The following is a 12235-nucleotide window of genomic DNA, read 5'->3' as shown; positions in this document are numbered from 1 at the left end:
AATGAACTTTTTGTAATAGAATATGGCCGTTCCAATGCCATTTGCCAACACACTAGGCATGCTAGGTGAATGCCTAAGCTTTATTCTTGTGTCCACAAGCAACGAAGAGGGAAATATGATCTCAGTCCTCAATTGAAGAAAGGGTTAAAGAAAGGGGAGCAAACTTACCTTACTACTATACTAGTTGAACCTGATGATTAGGACCATCATTCAATTCTCCCTCTAGTTCGACAAGTATTGAGAGAATTTGATGATGTGATGTTGAATGAGCTTCTTAAGACCTTACTTTCATGTAGGCCAATTGACCATCAAATTGAGCTAGTACTTGGTACCACACCTCCTACGAGGGGGCCTATAAGATGAGTCATTTGGAACTAGTTAAGCTACGCAAGTAACTTGATGGACTTCTATAGTCTGGGTTTGTCAGACCTTCCAAAACACCTTATGGGACGTCTATTTTATTTCAGAAGAAGCATGATGGGTCATTGCGATTTTGTGTTAATTACCGAGCATTGAATAAGGTCACCTTTAAGAACAAGTATTCTATCCTACCGATTGTCGACTTATTTGATTAATTTATGACAGTCAAGTACTTTTCAAAGTTGGATTTGAGATCAGGTTACTATCAAGTTCGGGTTGTAGAAGAAGCTGCTCAATTACTTCTCAAGCATGTCATCAAGTATTGGGGTGTGCCCAAAAACATTATCAATGATAGAGATTCAAAATTCACGGGGAAGTTTTGGACTGAATTATTCGGATTACTCGGGTCTCAATTTGACTTTTCGATCAATGGGCATCCTTAAATAGATGGGCAAACAAAACGATTCAATGCCATGTTAGAAGAGTATTTAAGGTATTTTGTCAATGCTCACCTTAAGGATTAGTTGAATCTTCTTGATGTCGTGCATTTCTGTTTAAACCTTTAAAAGAGCTCTTCCTCCAACAAGAGTCTTTAAACTTATTACTGGCCAACAACTTATAACACCTCACACTATTATTCCAAACTATTAGAGACAATGTCTAAGGGTATATAGGTTTGCTAAACTTTAGCAAGACAACAATGAAATATTCAAGTCTTACCTTGAAAAAGTGTCAAAGTGGATAAAGAAATGGGCTGAATAACGTCGTCGATCAGATCATTTCAAAGTTCGTGCTTAATTCTTCTCAAGACAGATCATTTTAGAAGGTTTAATCGAGTTCAGCAAACACATAGAGGCCCAATACAACATTATGAAGACCCAATGCTCATCCTCTCTTGAGTTGGCAAAGTCTCCTACAATTTGAAGTTACCGCACTGGTTCGCAACATTCACCCTTTCTTCCACATAATTAGTAAATTCGCAATTGATTCACGAATTAGATGTATATCAATCGTAGACACGAATTAGACGTATATTACTCTTCCCGATCAAAATTGTCGTTTGATTCAAAGATTCAGATTAATTCGCAGATCTTTAAATCCCAATGACTAAATTGCGATTTGTACTTATATTCTATAAGTATTTTATTAAAATAAGTCGTATTTCCCTATTCTCACTTCAAAACTCAAGACTTAAGAGAATGAAAAAAATCGTAAGTTGAAAATCACCCCCATCAACCCACCGTGGAGTTTACTCATTGGCTGTCCGTCGTCCGGTGAAATTTTTGTTTACTTCGCAGTAATAACATTTTAGAAACGACAAGAATTTTTTTTTTGAATTTAATTAGGTCATGGGACATGATGATTTTGGCATTAATTAGTATATCATGTTTTATACTTTTCATTTACATTGATTATTAGATAGATTAAAACTAAATCTTTAATTACGAATATATATTTTATTGGATAAATGTGTTATTTATTTACATAAGATATTTTTAATTTAAATATTGATAATTTGATTAGTAGATTAAAATTATTAGGTCATATCATATGTTATATATATCTGAATTTTTGAAAGTTTTAAAAATTATTGGATCTAAATCATTCTCGAACTACTTTTGTATCTTATTTTTATCGTCCTACGTTTTTTTGCCGAATTTTCAAGTGAACCGGTGCATCACTATACTAAATGGTACCCGATTTATTTCATTACCATTTTTTTTCCCATTCACCGAATTGCTAACTAAGGTTTTCCATGCCAGTTGTCTCAAGCCATACCATGCAGATCCAACAGATCTCATACACAACATTCCACCATGTATAGATTCTCATTCAACAGTTCAGCTAGAGTTTGTTGTCAACAAGGTATTTGAAGAGCGTCAAGTCAGCAGCAGTTCAAGTAAGCAGCATCACGTGGAGTAATTTGTCAAGTGGAAAAACATGCCAAAATGTGAAGCTACTTGGGAGAGTGCAGAGAACTTACTACCTTTCAAGCAAAAGATTGAAAAGTTTTTTAGGGACAATGCAACGAGAACGTCTACAGAATAGGTGGAAGAGACTGTGAAGGCCATGAATTACGATACTTAGAGTTAGGTGTAACTTATCTTGGAGTCACCCGAGAGCACCCATGTAAAATTATGAAAGGCTCACATATGAAACCATATTAGCCCCATGCTAGGGCATATATGTTAGTTTAGTGGCATTTTTATAATAAAAGAGTATGACCGGCCTTTACTTTTGATGTTTCCTTCTAGAAACCTAGGAAAGACTTAGCGTAATCTTTATAGGAAGGGTGTCTTTGGTCCCAATCCCTGACCTATACCCATGTTGATTTTGAGCCTTCGCCTAAGCTACATGGCATCTCAGGTATATTAGATTATCAGTTGCTTCTAACACACCTTATTTACTTTTATACTATATCAACAAAGTTTTTTCAGGGCTTTGCCTCGTGTTGCTCCCATTCTTTTGTATTGCTAGCTATGTTTTGTGTGTGAGATATTTTTGGCAGACTTGCTTGCGGGCTATCACCCCAAACGCCACACGACCTCATTTTGAAAAAACACGGCTGTGATATGGTGGCATCCCTTTGGGCCACAACTACCCCCATTCAATCGACAACTTCGAAACCATGGCTGACTCATTGGTCTTTGAGACAACGCCATTGGTTCATGAGTGCTTGCTTTTGAATGAGGCTGCCATTCTCTCGAACAAGGTTTTTCTCGTTTTCACCACTTGATTCCCCCTTAGGCGTTGATACTTGACGTCGTTCCCCATTTCAATACCTTCCCATTCTATCCTCTCTGAACATTGGGTGGTGTGGGTGCATCACGTTATTTTAAATGATAAGATGACCCCCAACCTTAGGTCATCTAAGATCTTCGATGCCTTGTTTATTTCGACAAAGTTGAAACTCGAGAAAGATATGCCAAGTCTCATAGTCTTGGCATCGAGGTGGTGTAGTGCGACAAACACCTTTGTTTGTTCATGTGGCGAACTCATCTTACACATGAGGATGTATACTTCTTGCTCGACCTTCCCATAATGGGTGATTTGGGGAAGGCGGTGAAAGCACCTCGACACTTCTTACCAAATAATGAAAAACATTTTGAGATAAATTGGGGATTTTTAGAAAATGAGGAGTCGTCACCTAGTTTAGGTCTAGGAACCATAAATAATTTCAAAAATGAATTTGATTGGTCCACGGGTAAGAGCAAAGGTAAGGGGTTAGATTACGGATGTTAGGCACCAAACCTACCTGATCGAGGTAATCGGTCTCTATTATGATCTAAGAAAGTCCTAAGGTCAAGAGAAGAGACTAGAGGCCAGACTATGGTACAAGCATCATCATTATTTTATTCCCAATCAACCAACCAAAAACTATGGATGCAATTTCCTCATATTGAAAAAAATCATTGTCTGCGCAAGTTTGACTCTAAAGAATCTTGAAAAAACCATAATTTCCAAATAAGTTCTCATGGCATGTATCCGTAAATCAATTTGCAAATTAATTCAAGTCCATGAAAAAAAAATCAATAAATCAATTAATTAGCCATTTTATAAAATCAAAATAATATTTTGCGTCTCATGTACATTTAAATCACCGAGTCAACTTACGTGTATTTATAAAGAGAAATTTTGACTTTAAGACATTTACATGCACCAAAATCAGTGAGTTAACTCATATATTTTTAATGAGCTTACTCGAGAAGTTCAGAGTTGTTTTTGCATGATCTTATGAGGATATGCTAAGTGTAAGTATCAAGACTTCCCAACCCTAAATCCTGTCTAAATGATTAATTAGTTAAGAAAGGAATTTCACCTTTGGGTACACAAGAATCCCTAGAATCAAAGGTTACCTTATCAATTCAAAGGGACATCTTATGACAAATGACCTCAAGTGGACTATGGATAAAAGGAAGGAAAATTCAAGCCCAACTGAGGTAGACCATTCATATAAGGCAAAATGATCAACCAATCTTGACTAGATTATGAGAAATCACATTTAAGGGGGTCTTCCTTTGGTCAATTTATTTTCCTACTCATTAACATTTCAGCCTTACCACTTTTCTCAACTGTGCCCTCAGACAACATCTATTGTCATGCATTTGATCTCGCACAAGGTCTACTTGCGTTTCTCCATTCTAAAGAGAGCCTGACACCATTATTTTTCTTCTTCATCGAAGGGTAAACTGTAGACACCCCATTTTTGCATCCGCCTGATTAATCAAGTCGTCAACCCGATCGCAAAGGTTCCCAATGATGGATGTCTATTCCAATGCTTTATTTTGTTATCAGATATGTTTCAGAAATCCGGATGAGGTATCTCGAACTGACAAAACTTAGAAACCACGTTACGCTAGGAAAATACTACCCCAGAAACATAGAAATCATCATCCTGCAAATCAAAAAGAAGCTTCACGATAAAAATCACTAAAAATGATCAAATTACGAAAATACCCCTCATAAAATTCACGACCATTTCACACAAAAAATTTCATAAATGACAAAAACCAACATTCCCATTGAATTTCTTACGAAAAACTGATTTCAAAACATCCTGGAACATTGAAAAACGACTTAAAACGTAAAAAATCCTCTCCGAGGGCAAAATGATAATTTCATAATTTTAATAATTAAAAAGTTTGAAATTAATAAATAAATCATTAAATAATGTAAAGTGAAACATTAATAAAATTAATTATAAAATTTAAACTAAAAAATTGATTAATCAGGCTTTCAAGAAAAATTATTGATGGTTCGCAAGATATTTCTTTAATGACCCCTCCATTTGGGGATCCAAAGAATCAAAGATATAATAGAGGGGGGTTCTCCAAAAATTTAAAGTCAATCAAGCAAGACTAAAGTCAAGATATTAAAGTCAATCAAATAAGACTAAAGTCAAAATTAAAGTCAATTAAGTAAGACTAGAGTCAAGTATTAAAGTCAATCTCATAAGACTAAAGTCAAAACCCTAAATCAAAACCCTAATCTAAACTAATCAAGTCAATCTCATAAGACTAGAATCAAAACCCTAATCTAAACTAATCAAGTCAATCTCATAAGACTAAGGTCAAAACCCTAAATCAAAACCCTAATCTAAACTAATCAAGTCAATCTCATAATACTAAAGTCAAAACCCTAAAACCCTAAAGACTAAGTCAAAACCCTAATTGAAACCCTAATCAAACACTAATGCTTCTAAAAACTTTATAAATAGGAGCCTCCACACCCTATTTTCTTAAAAAAGAAAAAACCCTAAAAAAAATAGGTAAAGAAGCCTCCACAACCCCTCCAAAACCCTAATTTTGGAGCCCCAACTTCTTCCCTAACACCCCTACTCCGATTTTAGCCTAAAAAACACTCAAAAACCTCTCAAAAATATCCTAAAAATCCACAATAAATTCGAAGCACCCAGATCCAAGAAGGAGATACTTTACCTCAGAGATCAGAAATCAGATCTGGAGATAGAACGAAGTAAGGAACACGGTACAAGGAGCCGTTCTCACCAGATCTGAGGGAATAACACTTTTGCAGATCAAAGGTAAGCTTTTCTATTTTTTATATCTAGGTTTGTCATTAGCGATGTAGATTTATTTGGGATAAGTAGAGACCGGCAATGGCTGGGCGGGGTTGGTGCCTAACACCTTCCAACCCCATAACATGATCCCCGGATTCGGATTTTCTGTAGTAGATTAGTTGTTATCCATTTTAGAGTCAGTTTGGTTCCTAGACCACAATAACTAGGTGGCGACTCCCTAACCTCAAGGGTCAAAAGCGGATCCGCCCACCCCGTGGATCGAGGGCGCTTTCAGTGGCGACTCCACTGGGGACTATTGAGGATCAAACTTGAAAAACCCCAAGTATGTGAGCATTGCCAAGATGACCTAGTTTTTTTTTATTATTTAGTTGGATTTATTTTATTTATTTTTTCTGTTTATTTATTTTTTATCTTGATTGTAGATGATTTTGGGTATTGCATTTTTTTTTCTCCAATTAAAGATCACTTTTTGAGGACCCCTAAATAATGAAAGATTCAAATTGACCTATGAAAATGATGGAATGATGAAGGTTGGACAGAAATATTAAAACATTTTTAGAGATTATTCTAGTGAGAATTAAGTCTGGGAGCCTTTAATAAAACATAGATCTCGTCGAATAGATTAATTTAGAATCTGAGTTCACTCAATTTCGTTATCGGAAGCCTTAGATATCATCGATGCAAGTTCAATCTGTAAATCTGGAATTATTTCTGAATGAAAGTTGGGACAGTAACGTTAAAACTTTTTTACAGAACATTCTAGTGAGAATTAAGTCTGGGAACCTCTTAATAAAACGTAGATCTCATCGAGTAAATTAATTTAGAACTTGAGTTCACTCAATTTCGTTATCAGAAGCCTTAGATATCATCGATGCAAGTTCAATCTGTAAATCTGGAATTGTTTCTGAATGAAGGTTGGGATAGCAACGTTAAAACGTTTTTACAGAATATTCTGGTGAGAACTAAGTCTGGACACCTATTAATAAAATGTAGATCTCATCGAGTAGATTAATTTAGAACTTGATTCCACTCGATTTCGTTATCGGGAGCCTTAGATATCATCGATGCAAGTTCAGATTGTATTTTCCTAATTCACAGAAAATCTGAATTTATCTAATGTTGGCACAATTAATGTTCTTGAGAGTGAGCTCATCTCAACCATTGTCATTCTATCATCAATGTAACACCTATTGGAATCTCGATTTATTTTTGGATCACCCAAAAGTGATCATTGATTGGACCTTAAAAATTCTAAAAATTATGCCTATTGCAATGTTTGTTTGATCAATTATTATATGCCATGCTCATTAATTGATTTGCCATGATCTTGAAGATATATTTGTGATGGGTTTGATTTCATCTTAATTTCGATGTGATGGGTTTTGGATTATTTTCTTGATCAATATTCATTTGATATCCATATGTGATGACATAATCTGGCCCATGGGCCCACGTGTTTGAAAAAGGTCCCGGGCACACCCCACCCTATTTTGCACACACCACAAGCACGTTTACTGTTTTACCCACTTACACGTCCCATATAGCCAACGTGGCACTAGTGCGTGGCCCGGTCTCTTCGGAGATGCGACGTCATTCATGAAAACCACAACTCCAGTCACGTACCTTAGGGTATATCAAACTGGGGGCATCAATACCGTCTGATCAGGTGATTCTTAGAGGTATATTGATGCACCCAGGCTGGAACGACCTGAGCCTTTAACCTATTGTGAGCCACACAGTCACATGTCTCGATTGCCAACGTAGTACTAGTACGTGGTCAGTCCCCTCGTGGGATGCCAAACCATTTATGAAAGCTACAACCCTTGACTCGTACCCGTAGGTATAAAAGATAATCTAAGTGTATCAATTGCACTTCTTGGTCAAAACCGGTGCCTAAACAGATCTTGCCCCGCTGTACCCTACTGTACGAGGGGGATAGACTACGTCTATTCTAGACGAGAGGTATTTAAGTGGGCCCTTGCTCAGCATTGTGCGCCACCTCTCAACTGGAGATCAAACTGGCTGTTTTTGGCTTCAGAGAAGTGAATTGAGGTTTTAGATTATCACCTATAAGGTATATCAAACCAAGTCACCACGTATCGAAAGGTATATAGGTGTGCTTGGGCACGGGTGGCTAGATAAAAATGCATTGCACGTAGTAAGCTTATAGTCTAGAAACCTTCCCAGTAGGTCACGACTCGAACTTATCGTGGGTGTTCCCGGGTTGTTTATTAAATGGAGCCTGTTGATTGATGAATGTATGTGAGTGATGTGAATGGTGTAGATCAGAGTGTATGATTGTCCTCAAGGATCAAATGTTGTTTTTGAAAATTAAAATGGGTGCACCGACCCAATAAAGAATCTATTCTTTTACAATAATGACCCAGTCCATCTCGATCCAACGATCATTATGGGCCGAGCCATTTGAATCAAAATGAAATTCAAACTTCTTCCTGATTCGGATTTTAAAACTATTTTAAAAGAAGAAAAATGTTTTCCAGAAGAAAAATATTTTTCAGAAGAGAAATGCTTTTCAAAAGTGAAATATTTTCCGGAAGAATAAGATTTTCCAAAAGGAAATGCTTTCCCAAAATTTTTCTAAAAGAAAATGTTTTCTAAAAAAAAGAAAAGAAAAAAAAATATTTTTCAGAAAAAATGATTTACAAAAAATCTATTTTTGCATGAAAAATTATTGAAATATGTTTGCGGAAGTTGTTATTCAATGAAAACATTATTTGTCAATATTTTCCAAGAGTGCAATAAAATTATTTTTCTGAATAATCATTATATTAATGAATTGTTTAATGGATTGGTGCACAAAATTCAATAAAATCTCAGGGTTCATTTAAAATGTTATCAAGGAGGTGACACTGAAATTGGTTAAATTCACCTTCAAAGTGGTTTAACGGTTATCATTGTGTCTAAGCTCAATCGTCCATCGTCTAACTAGGGTTGTAAATCCGGTCAGTTAAAGTAAACGTCAATATCAAATCAATAGTCAGAAATGACCTCAAAATTTCTCAACATCGTCCAGTTGTTCTTTGAAGATCATAGTGCTTCAATCCTACCGGTTATAAGTAATATCTGAGTCCTCAGTCCTAATCACACTCGTCTGGGTACTTGTCTTGAGTTTTCATGAGTCATTTAGGTTAGCTCGAGTCCTTTTTTCCAGCAAGGTTATGTCTTCCTTAGATTGAGTCTACTCTTTCCTATTGAGTCAAGTTAGTTCATCGAGTTTTTAGAGGTGTCTGTTGCCCCATCTAAAATTGATCGGATAAAAGAAATTTTTAAATACCTCGAGCACATTAACGAATTAACTAATAATTTGATAGATTTCGTTTCTGAACAAGAAGATAAGAGTCGGGCTCAACCTTTAATCGAGAAAGGAAAGGTCTTTGACCTCGAAACAAAAAATAATTCCTAAAGAGATTTAAATAGAAACCATCTTATCCCGAAAGGAATACGAGGGGATAATGAATTTACTCAGAAATTTTAAAAGACTTGTTCGTGTGATCATATGAGGGTATGTTAGGTACAAGCTTGGGTGTTGTTCAACACGGAATAGATACTCATCTATATCGATTGAATTAAAGAAGATGTTATAAAATGTATCAGCACTATCCTTACTACATCTTGAGTTTCAAATCACATATTATCAGTCGATATGGGGGTACCTTTTGAACTGATCTCTGATAATGGGTCGTACTTCAAAACATAATCATTACTCTATGTTTAAAGTTGAAGATCCGGAAGCACAAATCATCCCCCTACCATCCTCAGATCAATGGAACGGTTGAAGCAGTTATTAAGAGTCTCAAGACTATCATCAGGAAAATATGTCAATTACATCGAGATTGGTTAGAAAAATTATCATTCACGCTATGGACATATCGAACTTCAATTCGATCCTTTACTGGAGCTACTCCCTACTCCTTAGTGTATGGCATGGAAGTAGTCATGCCAGTTGAAATGGAAATTTCGTCTCTCAAGGTTTTGTTGGAAAATCATTTGTTAGAAACAGATTGGGTTCGACAGCAGTATGAAGAATTAAACTTGATCGAAGAAAACGAGTTAAAGCCCTGTACCATGTGCAAGCTTATCTAAGAAGAGTCACCCGTGCATTTGACAAAAAGGTCAAAGCTCATCATTTACAAGTCAAGGATTTAACTATCAGACTTCAAAGAAAATTGAACACTCCTCCTCGACTATAGGAGAAAGTCTGAACCCAATTGGAGAAATTCATTCATTAAGGAAATACTGTCAGGAAAAGCTGTCAGACTTCAAGATCATAATGGAATCGAGTTACCAGAACCAACTAACCTTGACCAAATCAAACGGTACTACATTTAAGGAGGTCATTTTTGGCCGAATCAATTTTCTTATTACCTAGTTCTTTATTCTCCTTTCTCAACCCCTTTTGCAGCCTGTTCAAAAAGAGAAAAATTGTGCCTTTTATTTCTTAGCCCGATCACCTAACCTAGGGGAGGGAATATCCGAACTACGTTTTGGTCTGATCCCAAAAATTTGGGGTACGTAGGCAACCTGAGAAGTTACTTCAGGCCCGACCACATCAAAATAAAAAAATATATATAGATTCCCCGACAAAGGAAAAATCTAAAAAGAAAAAAATTCAAAAGAAAAAGAAATATCATCCAAAATGGGGAAGAAAGTTCAAGAAAAAAATTTTAAATGAAATGCCACACAAGGGGCATTTGGGTTTTTGAGCCTAAAAATTCCTTTCTTTTTATGCCTAGTCCCAAGCCTACCTATAAAAGTCCTCCTAAGTACCGTGTGAAAAAGTCAAGGAGGGTAGCGAAGCATGATCAGACAGTAATTCTAGAACTTCAGAAGAGAAGAAAAAGATAAAAAAAATGATGAAGCCTGCTAAGTTGAAAACCCAAAAAGGGCAACTTAGGCAAAAATTAAGGCAAACTCGCAAAGTTGAAAATCTGAAAGGACAACTTTGGCAACAATCAGAGCCAAGAAAAAAGAAAAAACTCGTTAGATTGAAAACCTGAAAAAGCGATCTAGGCAAAAGTTAGAGCAAGCTCGATAGATTGAAAACCTGGAAAGGCGATCTAGGCAAAAGTTAGAGCAATACAAAAAAAAAAAAAAAAAATCCCAAGCTGAGAGCAGTTCGAGCTGAAACATAAGAAATCCGAATAATCAAGTTCAATACTCAGCTTAAACCAGACATAGATTCAGAAGTCACAAGTATCTTGTCTACGATCGATCTGAAAATTCTTACTTCCCCAAGTGAACCAATGGAGAGAATGGTGAATTCTATGATGAGTCTCAAAAGGAAATATTTTGTTCGCTTGAGCCTGACTCAAAATCTTTAATAAAATTAATCAAAATTAAAAGTTTGATCTTTATTGCGCTTGTGGTAATCAAATATTTCAAACCTTCATACAAGGGGCATTTTTTCTTTTTCCTCTAGATATGTAATTTCCCCCCTTATACAAGGGGCATTTTTTAATGATGTGTTCAATTATTTTTGAGCAATGTTAATCCTAAAAAAATAATGAGAACTTCAAATTTAAGGTTACCCTCTTGATAGCAGTTTTTCGAAATAACTCTTGAGATTTAAACTCAGGTTTTAAATTCATAAAACTTTTGGATAAATCCTTGAGGTTCAAACAAAAGCACTTCGGATCTCATATTTGACTGTGCCCAGAGATAAACTAATATGGTATTTTTTTCATTCCTAGATCCAATCATTCTTGGATTTGATCATTTCTCTTCCAGATTCAATATCTTCTAGATTTATTCAATTCACTCTGATCAGTCTTTTCCAAATTCATTCATTCTTTCCCAAAAGTCCTTCATTCCTTCGCCAATTTTGCTCAGATGCCGTCAAGGATTATCTTGGATTTTGCTCAGTTGCCGCCAAGGGTTATCTTGGATTTTGTTCAGATGCCGCCAAGGGTCATCTTGGATTTTGCTCAGATGCCGCCAAGGGTTATCTTGGATTTTGCTCAGATACCGTCGAGGGTTTTCTCGGAACTATGCTCAGATGCCCCCAAGGGTTTTCTTGGAATTATGCTCAGATGCCGCCGAGGGTTTTCTTGGAATTATGCTCAGATGCCGCCGAGGGTTTTCTCGGAACTATGCTCAGATGCCGCCAAGGGTTTTCTTGGAATTATGCTCAGATGCCGCCAAGGGTTTTCTCGGAACTATGCTCAGATGACGCCAAGGATTTTCTTGGAATTATGCTCAGATACCGCCGAGGGTTTTCTCGGAACTATGCTCAGATGCCGCCAAGGGTTTTCTTGGAATTATGCTCAGATGCCACCAAGGGTTTTCTTGGAATTATGCTCAGATGCCGCCGAGGGT

This window comes from Akebia trifoliata, chromosome 12 (assembly GCF_017979445.1).
Source record: "Akebia trifoliata isolate Shusen 1 chromosome 12, ASM1797944v1, whole genome shotgun sequence".
Classification (NCBI taxonomy): domain Eukaryota; kingdom Viridiplantae; phylum Streptophyta; class Magnoliopsida; order Ranunculales; family Lardizabalaceae; genus Akebia; species Akebia trifoliata.
This window is presented reverse-complemented; position numbering follows the sequence as displayed.